Here is a 25,382-nt window from a genome sequence, read left to right as displayed (position 1 = left end):
AGAGGAGACCTCTACAAGGGTTCACAAACCAGCACCGCAGAACGAGCCCAGAGAAGGGACAGCCTGGCAGGCCATTGTGGATCAAAATATTAAGGTATTTCCCATTTTCTTCTTGTAGCTTTATTGTTTGAGTCTCATATTTAAGTCTTTAATCAATTGTAACCAATTTTTACATGGTGAGAGATAAGGGTCTAATTTTATTGTTCTGAATGTGAACACTCAGCTTTCTCAATACCATTTACTGAGTAGATTGTGTTTTCTCAAATGTGTGTTTTTGGCACCTTTGTTGAAAATCAGTTGGCTGTAAGTGTGTGGATTTACTTCTGGACTCTCTGTTCCAAGTCACTGGTCCATGTCTGTTTTTATGTCAGAATCCTGCTGTTTTGGTCATTATAGATTTGCAATGTAGTTAGTTTCAAGTCCTGTACTGACATGTATCCAGCATTACTTCTTTTGGCTAAGATTGCTCTGACTAGTCAAGGTCTTTTGCAATTCCATACGAATTTCAGATTGCTTTGTCTATTTCTGTGAAGAATGATGTTGGAATTCTGATAAATATTGCGTTTAATCTGTAGATCCCTTTGGGAAGTGTATGATCATTTTAACAATATTAATTCTTTCAACTCAAGAACACAAGATATCTTTCCATCTTTTGGAATCTTCCTCAATTGCTTTCATCAATGCTTTACAGTTTTCGTTATAGAAGCTTTTCATCTCCAGTTAAATTTATTTCTAGGGATTTTTTAAACTATTGTAAATGAAATTTTCTTTTTCAGATAGTTCACTTTTAACATATGGAAATGATACTGGTTTAGTATGCTGATTTTGTCTCCTATAACTCTACTGAGTTCATTTATGAATTATAATAATTTTGTTTTTGATGAAGTCTTAAGGATTTTCTACATGTAAGAACATGTCATCTACAAACAGGAACAATTTAACTTCCTTCTTCCCAATTTGCATGCCCTTTATTTCTTTGTCTTGCCAATTGCTCTGGCTAAGGCTTCTAGTCTATGCTGAATAGAAGTGGTAAAAATGGGCATCCTGGAAGATTTTAGAGGAAAACTTTTCCCATTCAGTGTAATGTTAACTGTGGGTTTGTCATATGGCCTTTATTGTGTTGGTACATTCTTTCTGTACCTCATTTGTTGAGTTTTTGTTGTGAAGAGATGTTGAATTTTGGCAAATATTTTTCTGCAACTAGAGCAATGATTTTTTTTATTACTTTAACAGAATTATAATGTGATGTGCCACATTGTTTGCCTATATTGAACTATTCCTGTGTCCCTGTCATGAATTACACTTGGACATGGTGAATGATGTTTTAATGTGCTGTTAAATTTGGTTTAGTAGCATTTTGTTAAGGTTTTTTGCATCCTAATACATCAGGTACATTGACTTGTAATTCTGTGTGTGTGTCTGTGGGTGGGGGTGTGTGTGTGCGCACATGTGCACGTGCATGGTCTTGTCTGGTTTTAGTGTTAGTCCTAGAATAAGTTTGAAACAATTTCCTTCCTTTTTAATTTTTATTTATTTTTTATTTCTTCTTGGAAAATTTTAGAAAGCAGTTGGCATTTCTTCTTCTTTAACTGTCTGGACGAATCTAGCAGTGGAGCTATCAAATCCTGGGCTTTTCTTTATGGGAGACATTTGATTACCAACGCAATCTCCTTACTCCTTATCAGTCTGTGCAGGTTTTCTGTTTCTTCATGGATCTGTTTTGTGAGGTTGTATGTGCCTAGGAGTTCATCCATTTCTTTTAGGTTTTTCTAATTTGCTGACACTTAACTGTTCATAATAATCTCTTGTGATCGTTGTATTCTGTGCTATTAGTCACAATGTTTCCTTCTTCATCTCTGATTTGTTTATTTGTTTGTTTTTTTATCTGTAGGCTCTTCTCTTCACACTCCTAATTGCTTCCTTGGCCAGGCAGAAGCCTTTTAATTTGATGCCATCCCACTTATTGATTCTTGGTTTTATTTCTTGGGTTTTGGGAGTCTTGTTGAGGAAGTGATGCCTATACCAATATGATGAAATATTGACTTCATGTTTTCTTTTAGCAGTTGCAAAGTTTCTAGTCTAATTCCTAAGTCTGATCCATTTTGACTTGGCTTTTATGTAGGGTGAAAAAGATCTAATTCTTTTATTTATGGATATCCAGTTTTCTCAGCAACATTGGTTAAAAAGGCTGTCTTTTCTTCAACATAATATTTTTGGTACCTGTGTCAATTAATGGATGGTTGTAAGTATGTGACTTTGTCCCTGTGTCCTCTATTCTATTCCACTGGTCTTCATATCTACTTTGATGCCAGTAGCATGCTGTTGGGGTTACTACAGCTCCATAGCTACAGTAACAAACATATATGTCTCTGTATAAACACTCACACATACATACATTTACTTATCTGTTTACACAGTATATGTGTTTGCTAATGCCATTTTGTGGGTTGTTTTCTAGTTATGGAGGAGAGCCCTCCTTCTTCTCTGTCTTCCTAGATAGGGCCTCACTATGCTGCCCAGGCTGATCTTAAACTCATGGAGTCAAGTGATCTGAAAATGCAATGTCCCCCAAAAGCTCAGGAGACAATGGAGCAGTGATCAGAGATGAAATGATTAGATGATGAAATCCATAACCTAGTCAGTGGATTCATCCATTTAATGGATGCATAGTTTGAAAGGACTACTGTGCTAAGTGATAACTGTGGGCAGGTGGGGTGTGGCTGGAGGAAGAGGTCACTGAGGGGCATGCCCTTGTGGATTATATATCTTGTCCCTGTCCCTGGCTCTTTGTGCTCTCTTTCTCTCTGCTTCCTGGTTGTCCTGAGCTGTGTGGCTTTCTTCTGCCACACCCTTATGCCATGATGTTCTGCCTCACCTTGGGCCCAGAGCAAACCACTGAGACCAAAATAAACTTCCTCCTCCAACTTATACTTTTTTTTTTTTTTTAACCAGGGATTGAACCCAGGGGTGTTTAACCACTCAGCAACATTCCCAGCCCTTTTTAATTTTTTATTTTAAAACAGGGTCTCACTAAGTTGCTAAAGCTGGCTTTGAACTCATGATCCTCCTGCCTCAGCTTCCTGAGTTGCTGGAATTACAGGCGTGTACCATCATGTCTGGCTCTAAGTTGTCTTTTCAGGTATTTTTGTCACAGCAATGAAAAGCTGACTAAGACATGATCTTCCTGCCTCAGCTTTCCAAGTGTTGGATCGTGATTGATCTTAATCCTGTGGCCACTAGTCAGCATTTGCACATTGAGTTCAATCTTTGCAGTCTGGCTTTGTTAGGAAGTATATTTCAATAATAAAGCCTGTCCAGATATTCAGAGCAGGTCACCTAGCAGAGTCCCTAAGCCTATGACCACTTCAGCTATCGTAGCACTCGGAAGTGCCCTAAACTGAGAACATTGCAGCTGGAAACCCATGATTGCCAAGGAGAGGGTGGCACTGGGTCCTACCTAAACCCAGAGCCATCGATGTCAGTGAGGTGGGACGTGGTCTTCCTGGGACACATGCATGCAACTTCTGCTGCTGAAGTTTATTCAGGGCCTGAGGTCACTACGATCAACCAGTAGTGGTGTAGGCTAGAACCGGAGCCCACCTCTCTGGGATTGGGGGTTCCTCTCTGTCACCAGAGTGGATCTGGAGCCTCCATTCTGGTTCTGGCCTGGGAACAGGGGCTGAGGTTCTTCTCGGGGCCGAGTGCTCCTGTGGCAGGCATGGTGTGGATTCCAAGGCCATGTCCCAGGCTCACTTCTCTCTCTCCACACTATGCTTCCTAAGGTTGGGAGAAGGGTGATTGAGCAACACAAAACTTCTCTTTTCCTACCCCCTCATTTATCCTTTCTTGTTATGTCAGAACCAAGTGCTCTGATTCTTCACCTGGCTTCCACAGCTCCTATGAGGGTATCTGCCTACAAAGACAGTTGCCATCTTGCTCCACCACCTGGAAGTGAACCTCCAGGAAGTGAACCTCTTCTTAGCCCACATGGGAAGGGCCATTACTCCCAAGGACCAAAATCCACAACCAGCAATCAGTCTTTCTAGAGGAGGGTGGAGGAAGGGAGAAGAGGAGAAAGCAAGAGTGTACTGCAGGGCTATAGTCTCTGGCTCAGAAGAGAAAGGGCTGAAACCACGTCTGAAGCCTCAAGTCAGACCAAAGGTACTGTCCTTGTTCCTTCAAGCAAGTGTTGGAGATTTGCCCAGCTCTTTCCTGAAACCCTTTCTGCCAGAGACCTGCACTTTACTCAGGAGGGACTTCATCTGTTTTCTGTGGCTATGACTGAATACCACAGACTAGATAATTTATAAGGAGAAAAAATTATTTGGCTCATAGTTCTGAAGGCTGAGAAGTCCAAGATTGGGTAGCCATGTCTGGTGAGGTCCTTCTGGCTGGTTGGAACTCTCTGCAGAGTCCCAAGAAGGCTCAGGGCATCACATGGTCACACATAGCAGGCTTTCTCAAGTCCCTCCTCCTCTTACCATATCCCATTGGCCCCACCCATATGGCCTTGTTTAATTACCTTGCAAAGACCCCACAAGGGTCTGTGCAACTACTATAGATTAAGTTTCTACTCTCTTTTAATGTCCCACTCTGAGGATTAAACTTCAACATGAGTTTTGATGGGAACAGACTACAGCAAGAGTCTCATTTGCCCAAAGAAGGCCACATTGGCCAGGGTAGTCCCACTGTGGGGAGAGTACCAGACCAAGTCCATTCTTACTGCTGGTGGAAGAGACCCATTAGCCCCAGGGCAGGACAGGTTCAGTCCTGCACGGGGCTGATGACCCCTCCGTGATGCCCAGTGCCATGTTTTCTCCTCTCAGGTATGTTCCAGAATGCCAAAGGGCACGTTCTTTCCATGGTACTTTCCAGAAAACTATCTCATGTGCCCCATCCTACTTCTGTCCTGGGGTAGGATTTTTCCTCCATCTGTGAGCCTCCCTCACTTCCCACTGGGGGTTCTAATTTTTATAAGTCTCCTAATTATCTCACTTTAACTGGAGTGACAAAAGGCCCATGCAGGGATGGGCATCCTCCTCCCTTTCTGCTTGTGATGGTCTAAAATTTGGGTGCCAACAGAGGTGAGGCAAAGAACCTCACCCCCCCACTGGTGCAAAGGCCTATCCACAAGTATGGCTGTATGCTGGACCGGTAGCCAATGATGGGTAAGATCCAATTGCAATGGTACCAACCTAAGACAGGAGGCTGATGCCTTGAGGTCAGCTCATCCAATGACGAGTAAGGACCATATGTAGTATTGGACAACCTAAGACAGGCACGGTCCCTAAGCCACATACTTGTTGTTTAATTAAACAGAAGGGGGGAAATGTTGAGAGGCACAGTTTAATCTGAATGACGCCTGGCATTTTGCTAGAGGGAATGGTTGAAAGGTGAACCTGCTCCGGGATTAGGGATTAGGGTTTAGGGCGGCTCTGGGGATTAGGGCAGATCATGCTGGGATTAGGGCGGATTCTGCTGTCTCAGGGGCCTGCTACTTTGGAGTTCCCGTTGAGTTCTCCCGGTTCCCGGAGAATTGGAGTGGGGAGCCCGGTGGAGGGAGTGCCGGTGAGAGTTCGGAAATAAAGAGTTGCTGTTTGAACCTACAAGGCTTTGTGGTGGCTCGGTTATTTGTGCTCAGCCAGACTGCGGTGCACATGCATGCGCAGGGAGGCCGCCATGTCAGCCGGGTTCTCAGCCCCTGTGTGCCCTTGGAGCTGCTGATGAATGAGAGCTGGAGGGCTGGGGTCTCCCAGAGCTCCTCTCAGCTGAGGCTGTGCTCTCTGTGGCACAAGGGACTCCAGAGAGTCATGGCTGCTTCAGCTCTGATGGACTCTGCTCACTGTCTCCAGGGCCTGATGTAGAAGGCTTCTTGGGAGTGGCCTCTCGCCCTGTGTCTCTGTTGAGAATCTCTCCAGTGCAGGGCCTGAAAATGTGGCCCTGGGCATATCTCAAGTTATAAGTAAAAATATACTTTGGGTAGACTCACAAAAACAGCACAGGAAATCCATACACGAGTGTGTGTGTGTGTGTGTGTGTGTGGTGGGAGATAGGACTAACCTATCTCCCTCCTATAAATGTGCTGGAGTCCTCACCCCAGTACCTCAGGATGTGACTGTGTTTAGAGAAAGGGTCTTTAAAGAGGTAGGGTGACGCTCAGCGAATGTGACTCGTATCCTTACAAGAAGAGCCTGTTTGGACACAGACACCTACACAGGGCGACCGTGTGGAGACCCCCAGTAAAGAGAGCAGTCTACAAGCCCGGGACAGCCGTCTCCGAAGAAACCAGCCCTGCTCACACTTTGGTCCCATCCTCTTCATTAGAGAGGGACCTTTCCCTCTACACCGGGCTCCTGGGTGGGGACATTTGCTTATTCATGGTGGGATTGGCAGGGGAGGGTGGGAAAGGAGAAGGGATTCAGGGAATAAAAAGGTTTCATCCCCAAAAAAAGTGAGTAACATTTTCCACTAGCTTCCTTCCCTCTTAATAAGACAAGAAAGAAGGAAACGTGGGACAGACAGAGGGAACTCTAAACCCATGTCCCAAAAGCCACCTGAGTCCTCAGGAGGTGATCCGCTCAAATCCTGACTCCTGGAAGAGAGAGCCCTGGCAACGCCCACCCTGCCCACCTTCTGGGTTCCATCTAGCCCCTTACGACTAATTGCAAGTGTCACCAAGGTTGTGTCTCATTTCAGAGGGAGCCCCGTGACACATACTTTATGATTCAAACTTCATACGCTGAAAGTTTAATGTTTTCCTGCTGTTTTTAGCATCTTTAAGTTTTTTTTAATGGATGATTGCATTTAATAAATGTATCAGAACAAATTAGAAACAGGCTCTCTTTCCCCTCTTTAAACAAATTGAGGGTAAATTTTGTTAATTTGAAGAAGGAGAAACAGATGAAATCAATCTCATTTATTCATTAGGGGAGAACCAACTAAAAACATAAGAGGCTGACCTGCCATGCATAGGGACTGTGCCTTAGAGCTGTGTTGGTGACATGCCTCAGCACCTGCACCATCCCCGTCACGGGAGCCCATCTTTGAGAAAGGGTAGGTGTAGGAAGGCACGTGCCACCCTCCCTATGACAGCTCAGGCCTGGGCTGAGAGCAAAATGCAGTCCGCAAAGGGCCGACCACTGCCCCACCCTGCCTGGCATGCTCTGAGGTGACCCTCTTGCCGAGTCACATACTTTCAGGACAAATAAACTGGGGAGAGTGGTGAGAGGGGGTTCCTTCCTGGCTCCTGTCACCAAACACACACCAAAGCTCCCCGTGTCACAGGCTACCCAGGGTGAACCACAGACATGACCACAGACATGGTCCTGTCCTCATGAGAGAGATGGGTATTTGTAAGGTAGACAAATAAATTGGGTAATTTAAAATGTGTGCCAAAGTCTAGAAAGGGAAAGTGGGAGTTATCTGTGAGAAAAATAGAAAAAGAGACCTTCTCTGATTTGGATGCCAGAGAGGGTTTCCGGAGGGCTTGTGTCATCTGGAACCTCGGAGGAAAGATGTCAGTCGAGCAGTGGAGGACACTCAGGTGAGAAAGAAGCATGTGCGACACCCTGAGGCCATGGAGGACTGCAGAATGCCTAGGGACTAGAGAGACGTGGGCCTAGAGATGGTGACTGAGGAGACAGTGGCCTAGGATAAGGCTGGGGAGGCAGACAGGGGCCAAATCAGCTGGGCCTCAGGCGCCATCTTGGGGATTTCTTTTACGTTAGCTTATGTGTAGTGTAAAGTCAAAAATAAATGCTAAGCTTTGGAAGAAGATGGCTTGTGGTTTTCAAAGATTACTCCAGCTGCTGAATGGAAGAGACCATAGGAAGCAGGAGAGAGGGAGAGAGTGGTGGTGTGGAGATGGGCGACCCAGGAAGAACGGGACAGATAGATGGTGCATGGCTCGGAGAGGGACTGATGTGTGTGAGAAACACAGATTGCTGCAGGAACAAGTAGGTGGAGGTGTGCAGTCCACTGAGTGGAGAAGCCTGTAGGAGGCCTATGTCTGTGGGAAGGAGCAAACGTTCATATACATTAGGTGTGAGAATGGGTGACATCCCAGGGGACTGGTGGAAATGAACACAAGACACAAGAATCTGGAGATGTGAAAAGACAGCTAGTGTCTCGCCATGTAGGTTGTATTTAAAAATCTTGGGAAGGCACAGAATCATCAATGGGGTGAGTGCACAGAGAGGAGAGGACCCAAGCTCATTTCTGGAAAATGCCACGCTCAAGAGGTCAGGTGGAGGGAAACCGGCAGAAGAGGCTAGGAAGAAAGCCAGTAAGTGTGGCACCCTGGTGCTGAGAGAAAGGCACATCCAGCGAGGAAATCTACCATCCTGATTCTACCCAGAGCTCAGGCAGGAAGACCAAGAAGGGCCCTGTGAACAAGCCGCTGGGAATCTGTGGTGACTTAAAAATAGTTCGGGTAGCAAGAGTGGGGAAGCCAGATTTGCTTGGGTCATGTATCTGGCAATATGGCAGTCCAGATATTCTTTATAAACTTCTCCAATAGAAACCATCAAAAATATGCTTGTGACATTATTTCTTAAAAGATGAGTAGCTTAGCCAGGCAGGGTGGTGCACTCCTGTAATCCCAGTGACTTTTAAGGCTGAGGCAGGAATATTGCAAGTTCAAGGCCAGACTCGGTAATTTAGCAAGATCCTCAGTAACTGAGTCAGACCCTGTCTCAAAACTTAAAAATTAAAAGGATTCGAATGCAGCTCAGTGGTAAAGAGCCCCGGGATTCAATCCTCACAACAAAAGACATGACCTCGAAGAGGGTCAGTACCAGGTGTTGGAGGCCAGGTGAGCAGTTATATGATGACACCATTCAAACCTAGTCCTCTGAATAGTGCTGTAAGCCACCGCCCACTCAAGAAGACTCGAGCAAATTTGTTGGTTCAGCTCTGGATGTGGATGGAGGGGAAAATCTCTCTCTTTAGAACTCCCAACCATGGTGTCCTTCACAGGGCTCAAGGGCTTGAATCTAGACTTTCTAGAAGGCACTCAAGCCCCAAGCAGCGAGGTTGGTTTAAAGTAGGTCTGGGTCATGGTCTCCAGGCACCTGGCAGAGACACACACAGACCCTCTCTAGCCTGAAAAAGCTACCAAAATAAAGTTCCAGTGACCACAGTTCCCCACTGAAAGAATTCCCCACGCAAAGACACTTCGCCGGGAGAATTCCAATTTTATTGCAAAAAGCTGTGTGCTTATATAGAACTAAAGGGGAGATGGTAGGGCTTAGATAAATGGCAGGCCACCCGTTTATTGGCAAGTTCTTCCAGATATCAGCTCCCGCGCCCAGGAATGAGTTCTCATTGGGCTAAGGTTCCCCGCCAGTGAGATTTGAAATTGGCGCCGGTGGGAGAGTTCACAAGGGCGGGAACTGCAGAAAAGAAGAAGGTAGGAAGAAGAAGTCCTTAGGCGCCATGTTGGGGTTTTTTCTCTGGGGTACGGCTGCCGTTTATACTTTTCCCAACAGCAGGAATTAAGGCCAATATAGCTTAAAACCAAGAAGAAAGGGACAAATCACCAGAAAAATATAAATTACCAAAACAGACACAGGACGAAATAGGAAACCTGAATAGCTTATGATCATTAAAGAAACAGAATCAATCATTTAAAATGTTCTCAGAAAGAAACCACAAGGCCTGAACGGACTTGTAGCTATTTATGCCAAAAGTGCAAGGGACAGATGATTCGGTTCCAAGCAAACCCTTCCAGATAACAAGAGAATAGACCCTCAGGGTATTTAGTGGGGGTGTGAACTTTGATATTCAAACTAGGTAATGAAATTACTAGAAAGGAATATACAGGCTAATCACTCCATCACAGATGGAAAAATCCTGAACAAACATTAGCAAACAAAATCAGTAGTTTTTTAAATACACACACGTGCATACCACAGCTAAGTGGTGTGTATCCCCAAACCCAGATTTGTTAACATTAGAAAAATCTGTCAATAGACATTCACCACACAAACAGATTAAAGGAAGATAAAGATGCAATAAATAATTTCATAAAATTCAAACACATTTGAATTTAAAAGCCAACACCCCAAACCCACATACATATATATACCTCGACCTAAACTAAGGTTAAGACAGACCTTCCTAAACATGATAAAGAAAATCTAAATACTAAATAATATCCTTGATAACAAAACATTAAGGACGTTCCCTTTAAAGTCAAGAATAAAATGCAGGTGTCTGTTATCCATCAATTCTGTTAACCATTGCACGGGAAGTCCTTGCCATTTCAATGACAGAAGACAAAAAATTAATGTAAATAATTGATAGTAAAGGAAGAAACAAAGCTACAATTTTTCCCCGACAGGCAACATAATTATCTTCATAGAAAACTTCCCAAACTATAAACCTATCATTAGAATTATTATGACAATTGAGCAAGGTTGCTGTATATAAGATCAACATACAAAATTAAATTCCATTTCTATATGCCAGCAATGAAGGGTTAGTTAGAATATATTTTGAGAGCTATCATAGATATCATAATTGAGATCTGATCAGCACTGTTCTTTAACCACAGAACTCACAGAGGTGGGGTATCAACAGGCACATTCATGATACATGAACATTCCCTAACCAAAAATGGTAGAGTTGGAAAGGGTTTAACTCAAACGGAGATAGGGATTCAGCATTGGATGTGCAAGAGACCATCTGGAGTGTGGCTGGAAACACATAATTCAGAGGTAATTTTATACAGCACGTTTAGTGTGCCTGCATTTTTACCTGCCACATGAGGTACAGTATGCAACTTCCAATCGCATTGGTGTGTTGGCACTCAAAATTTTTGGATTTGGGATTGAGAATGCTCAGCCTGTACATGCAATAGCTGAATACAAAGAAGAGTTGGGGAGAAGTGGCAACCAAGAGAGGCAAAGGCTGGGCAATGGGTCTGGAAGGACGGAGAGGCCTGAAACAGGCATGCCTGGACTCCAGACCCTTCCCAGTTCTTGGTCCTCACAAGACCTGGATTCCAGAACCCACCTCCCCAACTCTTCTCCTAAGGCGCAGTCTTCTTTTTCACTTAAGCAAGTTTGTAATGATTCTCTTACTTGTATTCAAAAGAATTTTAATCAACTTGGGAAACTTCATACACAGTAAATCCTTTTGGAGAAGTATAAACCATCTCAAAGGACAATAAAGCAAGAAAGATGACAACATACAGTAGATTCCAAATTGGCAAATTGGCGAAGGATCAATGCCAGTCCACCCCCTTATCCTATCACATGTCTGAATGCTGAATAAATTTTACAATCACCTTGTTTATGGGTTGAGACCTTCAAAGGACTGTTACCAATAACATGGATTATTCTTGGGTCATTCAGCACTTTCTCTTCCTTCTGTGACCAGGGGTAAGGGACCGTTCTACTGTCTGCTACTCTCCCCCTATAATTTGCCTGACAAGATAGGATCTAGGGATCCTGACTATCACTGAGAAGATGGACACCTCAGGGCAATTTTCCTCAGGGACTCCAGATTAACATCAAAAGACAAAGAAGCCTGTTTAAAAGCCATGGACTATGTTAAATGAGGATTAAGAGTAAAACAATGATTAACCTAGGACCCAGAGGGTCAGGGAGCAAAGCCGTGGTCACCTCCTACTCTGAAAAAAAAAAAAAAAAGAAAAAAGTCAAAGTCCTAAACAAAGAGAGCCCCAGCCCCTCCCCCCCCCATGAGATCTGGAGAAAACATCTCACCTCCTGTTCTTCCATCCTTGGGAAAACCATAAATTCATTAGAATAATGACTCCTACCCCTGGGGCTACTGGAGGATTATGGGTGGCAACATCTCTAGCAAGGACTGGAAGAATGTCAGGGAGTCAAAAATGAACCCTTCTCTTGAAAAATAAGGGTTGATTCCACTAATATTAGAGAAGATTCTTTGAATGTTGAGAATTGGTGACTTTTATAAATCTCTACAGATCAGAGTATCTTCAGAAGCTGAATGTGCAGCATCTCAAGTTCAAGGCAACTATCTTCTGTGTTATACTCAGAAAATGGCAGCAGAGGGTGAGGAAAGGCCTAGAGTTTATATCCAGGAGCCTTGGAATGGTGGGATTCATCTTGAAGGCCCTCATCACTGCCAGAGAAGGGGTCTCTGGCCTGTGAAATAGAAGAGGGATGAGTTGGCCAGGAGACATTGGGTTCTCTAGAGAAATGAGAATGAAGCTGAGCAAAGAGCTTGGCTAACAGAGTCATCATTGTTGGATACGGAAAATGACAAACCCCAAAACAGTGTGGCTCAGGAGAGGGAGTGAGGGAGAAGGCGACACACTATCCTTTCCCAGTGACAAGACAGGCCCCAGGGAGGAGGTATCCACCAAGTCTGACATGACAGCCTCGGGGAGAGGCCAGAGCATCGATCGTTCCCCACACAAATCCTTTCCCAGGTACCAACCAGGGACTCCAGATCCTCCATCTGGCCCAGAAAAAGATAAATCCCAGGGGGTCTGACCGCTGACACCAGACCCCCTCCCATTTTGCCCAGTAAAACAGATCCCCAATTCCTGAGTGCCCACACTGACACGCTTGTTAATTAAGTCACCTCTCATTTGAACCTATATAAGCCCACACTCCTCCCCTGGCCAGTGGCTCATTTTTCACCAGGAAAGCGGGTCCATCAGAGGCGTCACCCGGTTCCTGAATAAAAAACTATACTGACCCATGAAGTTTGCATCGGGCCTGGTCCTTTTGTGCTAACAGTCATGGCAACCAGAGTACCCACATGGCCCCTTCTGGTAGAGGACCCTTCTACCGGGAGGCCACATCAACACTTGGACCCGAGACAGACCCTTCTTGGAGGTTCACCAGCTCCAGCCTTGAGCCTCTCTGAGTATGGGCAGTGTCCAAACTCCTCCCATCTGCCACCCTGTTACTTGGCACTGCGGAGAGGCCAGCCAACCCTCACCCCTCACACATGTGCAGTCACAGCCAGTGGCACCCTTGACCTTCAGAGCCAGAATCCTCCACCAGCACCACTAGCTAGCTACACATAACCCAGGCCTCAGCCAGGATTATTCTTGTTTGCATTTCTTCTCCAGAAGTTGGATGGAGAGCCAGATAGCCTCCGCCTTGGCAGATCTGAGTGGGTCTGACCCCTTTGTGTGTTGTGAAAGGCATCTATCCAGAGGACGGCTGTGAAGAGTTAAGGATTTAAATCAATGCCATTTATTTTATCCCAGGAGTTACTGCATCAGCTGCTCTAGGACAGACTGGAGACCCTCAAAGGATCCTCTGCCCTTGGGCCAGGTTGCCTGCCTGCATTGCCTGGGGGGCTCTGTGTTCCCCTGCAGGGCTGGGCAGGGCCCCATTGAGTTCTTAGATTTGTTTACAGTTCTGCATCCACTTGGGTCCCCAGCAGACACTCCTGACTGCTCCTCTCTGTCTGCATTCAAAGGACCTCCACACCTATTGTCAGCACACAGGACCTGGCCATGTGAACCAGCGACAGCAACTCCCAGTGGAGGCTGGCAGGCTCCTCCTGCAGTGGAGGCTGGCAGGCTTCTCCAGGAGTGCAGGAGGTGGCCAGCCTCAGCACACAGGCATGGCGGCATCTCTTTGGGATTCCCAAGATTCGTTTTGTTGACTTCAGGACTTTGCTCTATTCCAAGGGTTAGTGGATACCAGAAAAATGAGGTGTTAAATCTCCCTGAGGAATGAGTCATGGCCAAGTCTACTGAATAAGCAAGAGACTCTGTATCAAATTTACAAGCATTTGCAATTGTTTCAGTGTTTTCTGGTGCAATCATTAAATGTAATCATTGGGGCCTCTTCCAGCTGGAGTATATTTGCAAACAGCAGCTCCATAGCTAACATGAAAGGGAGGATCAAGGCCCTTTGCTGATAAGATTATCATTCTGGATCTCAGCTCCCTCCTGAGACTCCACCCTGTTGCAGTTCTGTTCAGACATTTCTTTATTTGCTTGGTCAGTTCCACTCTTCTATGTGGGACGGTGGGACACCTAGGGGAGAACCGGTGCAGCAGGGCGGTGTTGCAAAGACCCTCCACTGCTGGGGGTGGGACATGAAGTCCTGCTATGGAGACTGACTGTGAGCACCCTGTGAACCCAGGGCTGATATCTGGTGTTGGTATCAGGGGGCAACGTGAATGGCACAAGACGTGGCTATGGGTATCCTGCTGCAGGCACCATCTCAAGCTGAGGGATACTGTAGAAGGTCCTCATGAAGGTTTGGCTATGCAGGGCCAAGGCCAGCAGCTAGGACTGGAGTCACTGATCCGCCCTGCTGAAAGGGACAGTGGAACCCACGTGTATATCCAGGCTGCAAGCCTGTTTTGGTGGACACTAAGGCTTTGGAGTCAGCATTTGGTGAGCATGCCCAGCTTCAGCCTGTTAAGCTCCTGTAGGTGGGGTGGGGGAGCACAGGAGGAGCAAAAGAGAGGTGGGGCAGAGGTGAGAAGCCTTCCCCTGCTGGGGTAGAGCCTACAATCCTGTGGAGGCTGACCCTCCCTCCACAGGTCAAAGCAGTACTCTGAGGAGCCCCAACCAGGCAGCTCCCGCAGAAGTCTAGTGCTTTATGGTGGGGGACAGGGAAGAAAGGGAGGGAACAGAGTTGGGATCCTTCAGTGTAGCCTGTTACTGCATCCACAAAGGGGAAAAGAAGGAGGTACCACCTTCTCCCAGTATCCATGGGGGATTGGTTGTAGGATCCTAACAGTGTCCACTATATGCTTTGAATGTAGCCCTTTTTGCTCTGCCACTGCAACTGATTTTCAAAATGGACAAGTTTCTTTCTCTTCCTCTCTCCCTGCTCCTCCCTAATCTCTTCCCCTCCCTAATCTCAGTCATAGGTGGATCACCTTTCTTCCCCATCCTAGGCAGAGTTAGATAACTCCCTGAGCACACATCCACCATAGGAACAAAGTCATCCAGAGTTTGAGGATGGCACCAGAAGTTCTCAGAAATGACTATCTCCCGAGTTAACAAGTGAATTTCAACAGGTGGAATTCAACCTTTGAATCACCTCTTTAAAATCCCCCTGTTCCTGCTGATGAGCAGAATCACAGCCTCTGGGACAGGAGTCCCTTGTGTTTCTCCTTTGCTAGCAAGGCAATAAAATTTCCTTTTCCTTTTTTCCAAAATTGTGTCTTCATGATTGGGTTGGCATCAGGGACAAGGACTAAGCTTTCAGCAACGGGACCCCTGCAGATACCCAAATCTTCAGACGCTCAAGTCCCTTAGACTAAGTGGCATAGTATACTTGAAGTCATCTCCAGATGGCTTATCATACCAAACACAATGTAAATGCTGTGTGAGCAGTGGTTACACTGTATTGTTTAGAGAATAATACAAGGAAAAAGAGGTCTGTATGTGTTCAGGCCAGATCCAGTTTTTTTCCTGAATATTTTCAACCTATAGTTGGGTGAATCCATGGGTGAATGTGTGGATACAGAGGGTTGATGATTGGATTTATTGAGTGCTTACGTGGAATAGGCACCAAGAGAGAGGGATCCTGAAGCTCTCAGTGGTGAGGTCCAAGGGCCCTGAGCATGAGATTCCACCACCCCAAGCCCCGTGGCCCCCTTCCCATGACAAGGCACCTCTCCCATCAGAAATGCTCATCTAAGAAACGCAAGATCCAAGGCTGCTTCTCCCGCTCCCCTCTCAGATGATTTTAGGAAATCCTCTCTAGGTTGTTCCAACACTGGGGAAGGGGCAATGTGTAAGTATAGTTAAGTATCAACAGGCTCTAGAAGTTGGTTGGCCCCACCATCCCTTAAAGAAGGAAGGTGGGGGGAAGAGAAGCAGCAGGGGCCTGACTCACACCACCAACCAGAGGCAGAGCTGGGTCTCCGCAGCCAACTGAGAGACGTGAGGTCAGCTTTCCCTTGTGGCAGGTGAAGGGTTTTCATCACGTCTAAATGGAGCCGGTTTGACTCTCCTTCCACATACTGAGATTAGAAGCCGAAATGCAGAACATGTGTGGGAACAGAGAACTGGCCACTGGGACTCTCGCAGCTGGGTGCCGAGAGCAGGCTGGGCTCTGCCGGCTCCCGTGCCAGCCCCTCCCTGGCTCAACATGGAGACTTTGGGGTGAGTAGTTTAACTAAATCCCACCTCACTTCCCTGGGCTGTACCACAGGCAAAACAGCAGGGAGTCATTTCAGGAAAAGAACGGTCTGGTCCTGTTGGTGGCCCTCCCCTACTAGGGGAAAGTCTAGTTCAACTAGCGCTAACCACAGAGCGACCAGAAAGACCCAACCAGCAAGACCCAGCCATGACACTGGGAACCAGCTCAGGCACATGAGGGGCCTTGCCAAGCTTTAACATGGTTGTGAAGTCACCGGTTCTATTCAAACCCTGCTTGTCCTAGAGGGAGAACTTAGCTATTTTCTCGGATCGAGTGGGCAAAACCAGTAAGATACTGTGAGAATAGGAGCAAATGTGACTCCATTTTGTTTTGTGACTCCATCCTGTAAAACAACCATGCCAAGGAGAAGGGTCATGACTGGGGCAAGGTGTTCTTTTCCTTTTGCTATAGAAACCTTTAAGAACAAGGAACTACCTAATGCGGCATTGTTTCTGTAACTAGGGGAACGGGGCTCTGTTTCTGTAACTGGGGTGACTGGGCTAACTGTGATTGGTTAGGGTTCCCACCGCTTGACTGCACTCTCCCACTTCTGTAACCCGGCTTGCTTGCATTGGCTGGACCCCCAAATGTCCCTTTTGGGGTTTTCAGGCTTATAAGGAGTGCCCTTGCAATTGTTCGGGGCTGATCAGGGGAACAGCTTTATGTTCTGGTCAGTCGCCAGTGAGCTTCAATAAAGGCTTGATTTGATTATACATGAGTGGTCTGGAAGTCAGTTTATGAAACCCCAGGACGAAGCTTTAACTACAACAATACAAGTTGCATATGGCGCAGTGCCGTGGGTCAGGGGCTTGGAGGGACTCTCTGGGTTCGAAGCTTGGCTCTGCTGCCTTTTCGCTCTTAACCTTGGGCAAGTTACTTCATCTCTCTGGCCTAAATTTCCTTCCTGTTTTCCTGCCGCCTTTTAGATTAATTTGGTATTCTTATAATTCCATTTTAACCACTTCTTAGCTAGACGGCTTTTTATTTTAGTGGTAGCCTCAGAGTTCATAGTATAGGTGGAGGTTCCCTAATCTGAAGGTGGAAATCCAAAATGCTTCCAGTTTCAGATTGCACAGTACTTAGCATTTCAATCCAGCCAAGTCTATGGAAATATTCCAAAATCCAAGAAACTCTGAAACATGAAACACTTCTGGCCCTCAGCACTCCAGATGAAGAAAATGACCTGCATGTATTGTTAGCCATCATGGTCCACTTTCAGGTGACATCATCCTACAGCACATATGGTGTGACAGCCTTGCAATGGTGTGCTTTTTCTTCCTTCCTGGCATTTCTGCTATTATTGCTCACTTTACTCTTACATATGTTGTAAACCTCACTCTACATGGTTGTTATTTTCATTTAAAAAGTAAACTAAATCCAGGCACAATTGTGCAAGGCTGTAATCCCAGTAATTTGGGAGGCTGAGGCAGGAGGATTCTAAGTTCAAGGCCAGCCTCAACCTCAGACCCTGAATCAAAGTAAAAACAAAAAGGGGTGGGGATGTGGCTTGGTGGTAAAGCACCTGGGTTCAATCTCTGTAGCAAAAAGAAAAAAGAAAAGCCAGTTAACATTTTTTTTTTTTAAATGGTACTAGGGACTGAACCCAGGGGCACTTAATTGCTGAGCCACATCCCCAGTCCTTTTTTATATTTTATTTAGAGACAGGATCTTGCTGAGTTGCTTAGGAACTCACTAAGTTGCTGAGGCTGGCTTTGAACTTGCGATTCCCCTGCCTCAGCCTGTTGAGCCACTGGGATTATAGGTCTGAGCCACCACACTCAGCACCAATTAACCTCTAAAAAGATTTAAATACTAAGACTAAAATCTGATAATTTTATCTGTATTTTTGATGCTTTTCATTGCTTTGTGTAAATCCATATCTCTATCTGGTATCACTTCCTTCTGCCTGAAGAATTCCCTTTAGTACTCCCAATGGGAAAAGCTTGTGAGTGATGAATCCTGTGAACTTTTACGAGTCTAAAGGTGTTTTTATATTGTTTCTTAAACATAATTTTGTTGGATACAGAATTTTAGACTGACTTTTTCCCTTTCATTACTTTAAAGATGTTGTTCCATTGCCTTCCAATGTGACGAGTTCCACATGAGAAATCAACTATCATCCTTCTGTCTGCTCTTTTATACAGAACATTTCTTCCTTAAGCTCCTCAAACAGGCTGGTGGGAGAGGCACTATTCCGGTGCTGGGTAAGCACTGCGGCTGTTGCTCTAATCCTGCTGGGTGATTCTGTCCTCAGCCCTGAGCCATCTCACAGGCCTGCACTAGTCAGTACCAGCTGTATATTCGGGGATGGGGAGGTGGGAAGAGCTGCTGCTGACCTCTGAGCTCTCCCTCGGTCCAGTTCTCTCCTGTCCACTACTCCATCCTGTGAACTCTACATGCTTTGTTCCCGTTGGAACCTCAGCTCCACGCCTTCCACTCGGGGAACTCTCTGGGCTCTACTGTGGATTACCCCTAGATGGTTCTTGGGTATGTATATTTCTGTCCTTCAATAGTAGCCTCCAAATTGGCAGCAGCTTCTGAAATGATGGTTTCTGACCCTCATGACGCTGCTGTCGACTTGCCTCAGTCCCCCTCCTCAGGCATGGCCTGGAAACTCTCTCATGGTAACCACAGGGGCACAGTAGGGTGGTTTGTCTCCTCTTTCTGAAAGGTTCCCATCCTTCCTTGCCTGATGTCCATGACTTACGAACTCCTTGGTGGATGTCTATTGACCTGGTTTTGGTATTTGGGTCAGGAGGGCATACCTGCTGTGTGTTACTCCATCTTGGTCAGAAGTCCCCCAAGGCCAGAGCGGCTGGAACCTCAGGGCCTCCCAATTCCATGCATAGGGCACTATGCCCCCCTCAGACTCCCTGGCCTTCAGGACACAGAACATGTGCCTAGCACCCTGTCCCATACAGACGGAGAACTGACCATCCTCCACAGTGACCAGCAGTCATTAGGGCTGTGATGTGCTTGTGGGAATAAGGACCATGAAAACTTCAGCCATGCGGCTCACTTAATGATCAGCATCTAGAAATTTTTCTTTTTGTATGAAACCTCCTTTATCCCAGGCAGAGAGAGAGAAAAAGGAGTAAAAAGACTAAAATACGATTTAATTGCAAAGTCCCACTCCTTTCGACCCTGCATTATCCACTTCACTGCTAAAAAGGTTCTTTAAGCATAAAAACATTACTTTCGAAACATTCAGCCTGACGCCCAAAGAAAGCAAGAACTGCCAAAAGTCCTACAGAAACAGCCAGCCTGAGACTCTGTCATGACCCCCCAACACAGAGCAATAATGGCATTCAAATCAGCCACCGAGCATTATGGGAACACTGTGGAGGGAACAACCTGAGAATCCAGAGGTTTCCGCAGAGTAGTTCAAGAGCAACCGCGCAGGGACCATGAACTCACCTAGACCCAGCTGGGAGGACTGGGTGCCCATCCACACCCCAGGTCCAAGGGAGGCCACGCAGGAGGGGGAGAGGGCCACTTTGTGTGTACTGGTGCTGAGGAGCCGATTAAAGGCTTTATCTCCTTCCCATTTCCAGATGCAGAATCCTAAGTACCAAAGGGCCAAACTGGGAACATTCCAGTGAGAATTAGATTACAGAGACTCTGGCCTTGGAGAAGCCACCCCATAGCCTGGCCCAGAAAATGTACTCCCCTGACACTCGGGCTTCTGGTGGCCACCGCAGATACATGCAGCTGAGCTGCAGCCCCACCACATGCAGCCAGCCCACTGCTGTTGGATAAGTGAGTCCCAGGGATGTTGTGCAAACAGCGGGCCGTGACACACTAGTGGTCACGGAATTGATTTAATGCACCAGGACTGGCTTTTCTTAAAACGACACTCACTGAAAACCTAAGAGCACCTCACAATAGTGAAGCCAGTGCTGTCCACAAAGCTTCTTTGTCCAATTTCATGTATGTATGCTTGTGAGTCCTGGGTTGGAATGAAAAGTGTGCCTATACATCTGGTCATGGTCAAAAGAATCTGAAGTGCACTGGCCCAGAAACTTGAGAATTCTCTGTTTGACTGCTGTCAGGAGTAGAAATGGCATCCCCTTTGTTTACAATGCCAATGCCATTTAAATACTTGATTGCAAGAAAACAATCAGAGGTATGCAAACAAGCAAAAAGTTAGGTACTAGAATATGTTCTATGGTGTCATTTAGCATAACAATAAAACTGGGGCATAACCTGAGGGACTGGTTGAATGAATTATGGTACATCCACATGATAAGTGGTACCAGTCCTTAAAACTTCACCTGAAGGATCATCCTTATCAACTCTGAGATGAAGAGGAGAGATTATAAAAATTTAAAAACACACATGTGCAGTGCATGGAAAGAACATGGTGTGAGGAACAGTCCGTTGCCTCTGAGGGATATCTCTGCTCTCCTCCTTGTGCTTTTCTATGTTTAAAAAAATTTCTATATTGGGTATTTTGGGTTTTTTGTTTGTTTGTTTTTGGTACCAGAGATTGAACCCTGGGGTGCTTAACCACTGAGCCATGTCCTCAGCCCTATTTTTTTTTTAATCTTAAGACAGGGTCTCTCTAAGTTGTTTAAGGACTCACTATATTGCTGACGCTGGCCTCAAACTTGTGGTCCTCCTGCCTCAGCCTCCTGAGTCATTGAGATTACAGGTGAGCACCATCTTTTTATAAAAAATAATATAATAATTGTGATTTTAAAATATGCTTTATTCAGGATAGAAGCTGCCCTTCCCTGTGGTGTTCACATTGGACAGCAGCAACAAACATTAAAGTCAGCAGGTGGGAGAGGCAGGACTGCACAGGGCTGAATGGTGAGAGTAGAGGCAAAATGTAGGTGCCAGATGCACTCAAATTGAGGTAAATTGCACAACAGTTTCCCATCCTCTCCTCTTCCTCAAGCCCAGCTCCTACACTAGACACAGGGCATAAAAATTTGTCCCCACTACAGTGACACAGCCACATCAATGTTCACAGCAGCTCAATTCACAATAGCCGAGATACAGAACCAATCTAGAAGCCTTTCAACAGATGAATGGTTAAAGAAAAAGTGGTATATACACACAATGGAATATTACTCAGCCATAAAGAAGAATGAAATCATGGCATTTGCCAGAACTGGAGAGTATCGTGCTAAGTGAAATAAGCCAGTCTCCCCAAACCAAAGGCCAAATGTTCTCTCTGATATGTAGTTGCTGATTCACAATAAGGGGGAGGAAGAAGAGAAGATCAACAGATTAGACAAAGGGGAATGAAAGAAAGGGAAGACGGGTAGGAATAGAAAAGACAGTAGAATAAATACATTTGAATGGGTTTTGTGTGTGTGTGTGTGTGTGTGTGGTTCTGGGGATCAAATCCAGGGCCTTGTGCATGTGAGGCAAGCACCCTGCCAACTCAGCTATATCCCCAGCTCAAGAATAAATATATCTAATAATTTTCCTATGTACACATATGAAAATACCTAAGTGAACCCCATCACCATGCCCAACCCCAACAATGGGGTCCTAATTAGAATAAGATATATTCCATGCTTGTATAATTTTATCAAAGTGGATTCTACTGTCATGAATAACTAAGAAGAAACAATAAAATAAACAAACAAACAAAAATTGTTCCCAGCCAAGAACTGTCAATGTGGGCACCCTGGCTCTGGAGATGAAGGGCCAACGGGTACCATCATGTGTTCTTTCTCTCTAAAAAGTAACAACGAAGTCCTGGCCACACAATGTTCAAGATGAATAATGATAAAATAAGAGAAGAGCAGATGGACAGGTCTGTGGACTGATGCCGAGTTCCAGGGCTGAGGGGACTGGCTACCTGGGTATTCATTCACTCCGTCATTCCATCCCTGCGCCTGGCCATCTGCCACTCAGTCCTCAGCGGACTGAAGCCTCCCAACTGTAGTGAGCCCAAGGCTGTGGCGACCAAGGATGAGGTCCCTACCCTTGCTGCCCTCAATTCAGCCTCGGGTTCCTCCTTAGGAAAGGGCGCGATGAGCACAGCTGAGACGGTTGGCACCTGCCGTGGGCCCGGCTGCTGCTGCTGCTGGCTTCATCTCAATGGACACCATCAGCTGCTGCCGTGGCCCTGGGTCCAGGTCCCCCGAGCACCTGTCACAGGTGACTGTGCAGACATTGTCCGTTCCCTCTCCAGGGTCCTCAGCCCTGGCCTCCCCTGCACCTCTCCTGGGCTTAGCTTGTGCCTATCCCGGTGTCCCTTGATGGGCCACACCCCTCCTGTGTGTCACAAGGAAGGTACATCTGGTCCCCATCCCTGGTCCTGGCACAGAGCGCCTGATTTAGCACAATAAATACACATTGGTTCTTCTTCTCCAGTTTCTGCCACGACTCCTAAGTCCCTGGGGATTTCCTGAGTGACAGGGCTGAGGAGCACCTTTGGTTTTAATATTTTGTCTTTAACCCTGGAAAGACCTAAGAGCTCCTAAATCCCCTGGAGAATTCCTGAGTATTAAAAGCATCTTTTGTCCAAAGGAGGCAACTTCTACTGGGCTCCTGGACAGCTTTGGGGTGGGTCTGGTCACTAGAAAGACCAAGCCAGGATTAGAAGCTTGGAACTCTCTTCCCTCCCTCCCATCCTCTAGGAAGGGGACAGGGCTAGAGATTTTGAATAATTAATCATGCCTATGTGGTCAGACCTCCATAAGAACCACTAAAATTGTGGTTCAGAGAGTTTCCAGGCCATCGAACTCATCCACATAGTGGGAGGCTGGTGCACCCCCAAAGCCACAGGGACAGAAACTTCTGTGTCCAGGAGCCATCCAGACATCATCTTATGTACCTCCTCATCTGTATCCTTTGTCAAATCCTTTATAATAAACAGGCAAATGCATTTTTCTGAGTACTGTGAGTTGATGCAGCAAATTCTTGAACCATTTTCTGTTGCTATCATAAAATAACAGAGGCTGGGGGTTTTATAAGGAAAAGAGGTTTATTTAGATCACAGTTTGGGAGGTTGAAAATCTGAAAGCTAGTGGCTTCATCTGTTGCACCTCTGGTGAGGGCCTTCTGTCTATGTTCAACATGACACTTATGCCATAGCATAAGTGTGCACAAGATGACTGAGTACCACAGGTGGAAAAATGTCACATGGTAAGAGAGGAAGTATTGCAGGGAGCTGAGGAAACCAAATTTGCTTTATAACAAATGCTCTTGCAGTAACCAATCCAGTCCTGCAAGACCTGTTCCAGTGTTAGATTTAGATAAGATGTCCCCCCAAAGCTCACATGTGAGACAATGCAAGAGTGTTTAGAGGTGAACTGATCAAATTACAAGAGGGGAAACCTCATCAGTGGGCCAATCTACTGATACGGATAACTGGGGGTAACTGTAGGTTGGTAGGATGCAGCTGGAGGGAGTCGTGGGGCTGTGCCTTTCAGGTTTGCATTTTGTCCCTGGTGAGCAGAGCTCTGGGGCTCCTGGTTGCCATGTCCAGAGCTGCCTTCCTCCTCCACGCACTTCTGCCATGGGGTCTTGCCTCCCCTCCAGCCCAGAGCTGTGGAGCTGGCTGACCATGAACCTCTCAAACTAGGAGCCAAAATAAACTCTCCCTCCTGTAAGCTGTTCATGTAAGGCATGTTGGTTACAGTGAGGCAACAGCCGACTGCACGTCCAGTCTCCGAGAACTAACAGGGCTCTTAAAACCCAGGAATCTGGGGCTGGGGCTGGGGCTCAGTGGTAGAGCCCTCGCCTGGCACGTTCAAGGCCCTGGGTTCGATCCTCAGCACCACGTAAACATAAATAAGTGAAATAAAGGTGTTGTATCCAACTACAACTAAAAACAAAACAAAAACCATGAATCTATGCACACGAGGGTAGATCCCTCATGACCTCTAATGCCTCTTATTGTCCCCATCACCTCAACACCATTACAATGGGGAATCAAGCCCCATGAGTTTGGGTGGGGACAAACCACATTCCATAGCAGACAGGATGACCCAGGGAGCAGGACTAGACAACCAGAAGATTACAGGAGGCATTAGTCAGACCCTGTTGAGGGACCTGTTTCCTGCCCCACAGTGTCCTGACCCTCCCCTTGAAGACTGCCCCTGCCTGAGGGGTCACTTCAGGTCTCACCTCCCTCCTGCCAACATAAGCTCATTCTACCCCAGAACCCCTGGGTTCTGTCCCCATCTGCTGCCAGCCTAGGTTTGAAGGGACGGCCGGCTCCCAGACTGCAGGTGGACACCCGTCACTAAGGGAGGTCTGGCAGCCCTTGTCCTGGCTGCCTCCGGGCCAGCTGCACCTCAGTGCCAAGGGCCACTTTATTCTACATCCTCCTTCTTTGCCACATGAACTCCCATGGGATATCCCACGGGAACAAGGTAGGGGTGTCTTCACTTGGCCATGTTCTGAGAAACAGCCCTGCCGCCATTCAGATGAGCCAACACCACTGTCCCGGGAGAGAAGCCATCAGTATCCCACAGAGCTCTGCTCCTTGCTCCCCGCCCCCGCCCCTCGTGGGCCCAACTCTGATGCACTGAGCAGGGTGTGGAGCTTTCCAGAAACCCTTCCTTCCCCTTCATGTTCCACAGCTGCCCTTGATCTCTCCTCTACTGAGGCTAAAACTCTCCTCCTCTTCTGACACCTGGAGCTTGTGTCTAGGCCATGTGCAACCACGCTCAGCACCAAGCTCAGAGGAAAGCCCAGCAGGGACCTCCCTCGGTCCCTCCCCCTCTGGGAGGGGCTTCTGCATCCAGCCAGGTTCAGAAGAAGGGATGTCTCCCCGGGGTGACTGATATGGGCTTGCCATCTGGGCGGAGCCTCAGTCCTGCCAAGCTGATGCCTGCAGTCCTGCTGGCCTCCAGTCACAGGTCCCCAACCCGAAGCCTGCAGTCCAGTGCACACAGAGTCACTTTGGGTCCATTTTCCTGCCAGCTCTGGGCTCCACCTGGTGGGCCCTGGACCCTGCAAGTACCTCTGCTCAGAATTGCGCAAAACAAGGCACCGATCCCACCTGTTCTTGGAGCCCTGTCCATTCCCAGAGACTCACGCTGGGCTTTCTCACCCCTCATTGCACGATCCAGTCTGAAGCCTGGGGCTGGGGACACACGGGGCAGTGTCAAAATTCTCTGCCTTCTGCCTCCTTCTAGGGCAAGAAACCCTTGTGGGTCATTTCCTATTTCTCAGCAAGGGACTGAAAGGCAGGAGCACGGCTTTGGTTGTCTGAATGCTCCGTGGCCTATTGACCACCACCAAGTTGATTGGAATGTAGCGCGGGCTTCGTGGGCCAGGCACGCGGGC

General features: G+C 46.7%; 1 protein-coding gene across 2 annotated transcripts in view; it reads right to left on the bottom strand.

The window, feature by feature from the left end:
* Positions 1 to 25,382, bottom strand: part of ACOXL (acyl-CoA oxidase like) — a gene marked incomplete at its 5' end in the record, with an annotated part of 295,548 nt that overhangs the window by 130,084 nt on the left and 140,082 nt on the right. The window lies entirely within an intron of this gene.

This window comes from Spermophilus citellus, assembly GCF_964194105.1.
Source record: "Spermophilus citellus genome assembly, chromosome: 13".
NCBI classification, from domain to species: domain Eukaryota; kingdom Metazoa; phylum Chordata; class Mammalia; order Rodentia; family Sciuridae; genus Spermophilus; species Spermophilus citellus.
The sequence above is the reverse complement of the archived record's forward strand: the minus strand, read 5'-3'. Positions and strand labels throughout refer to the sequence as shown.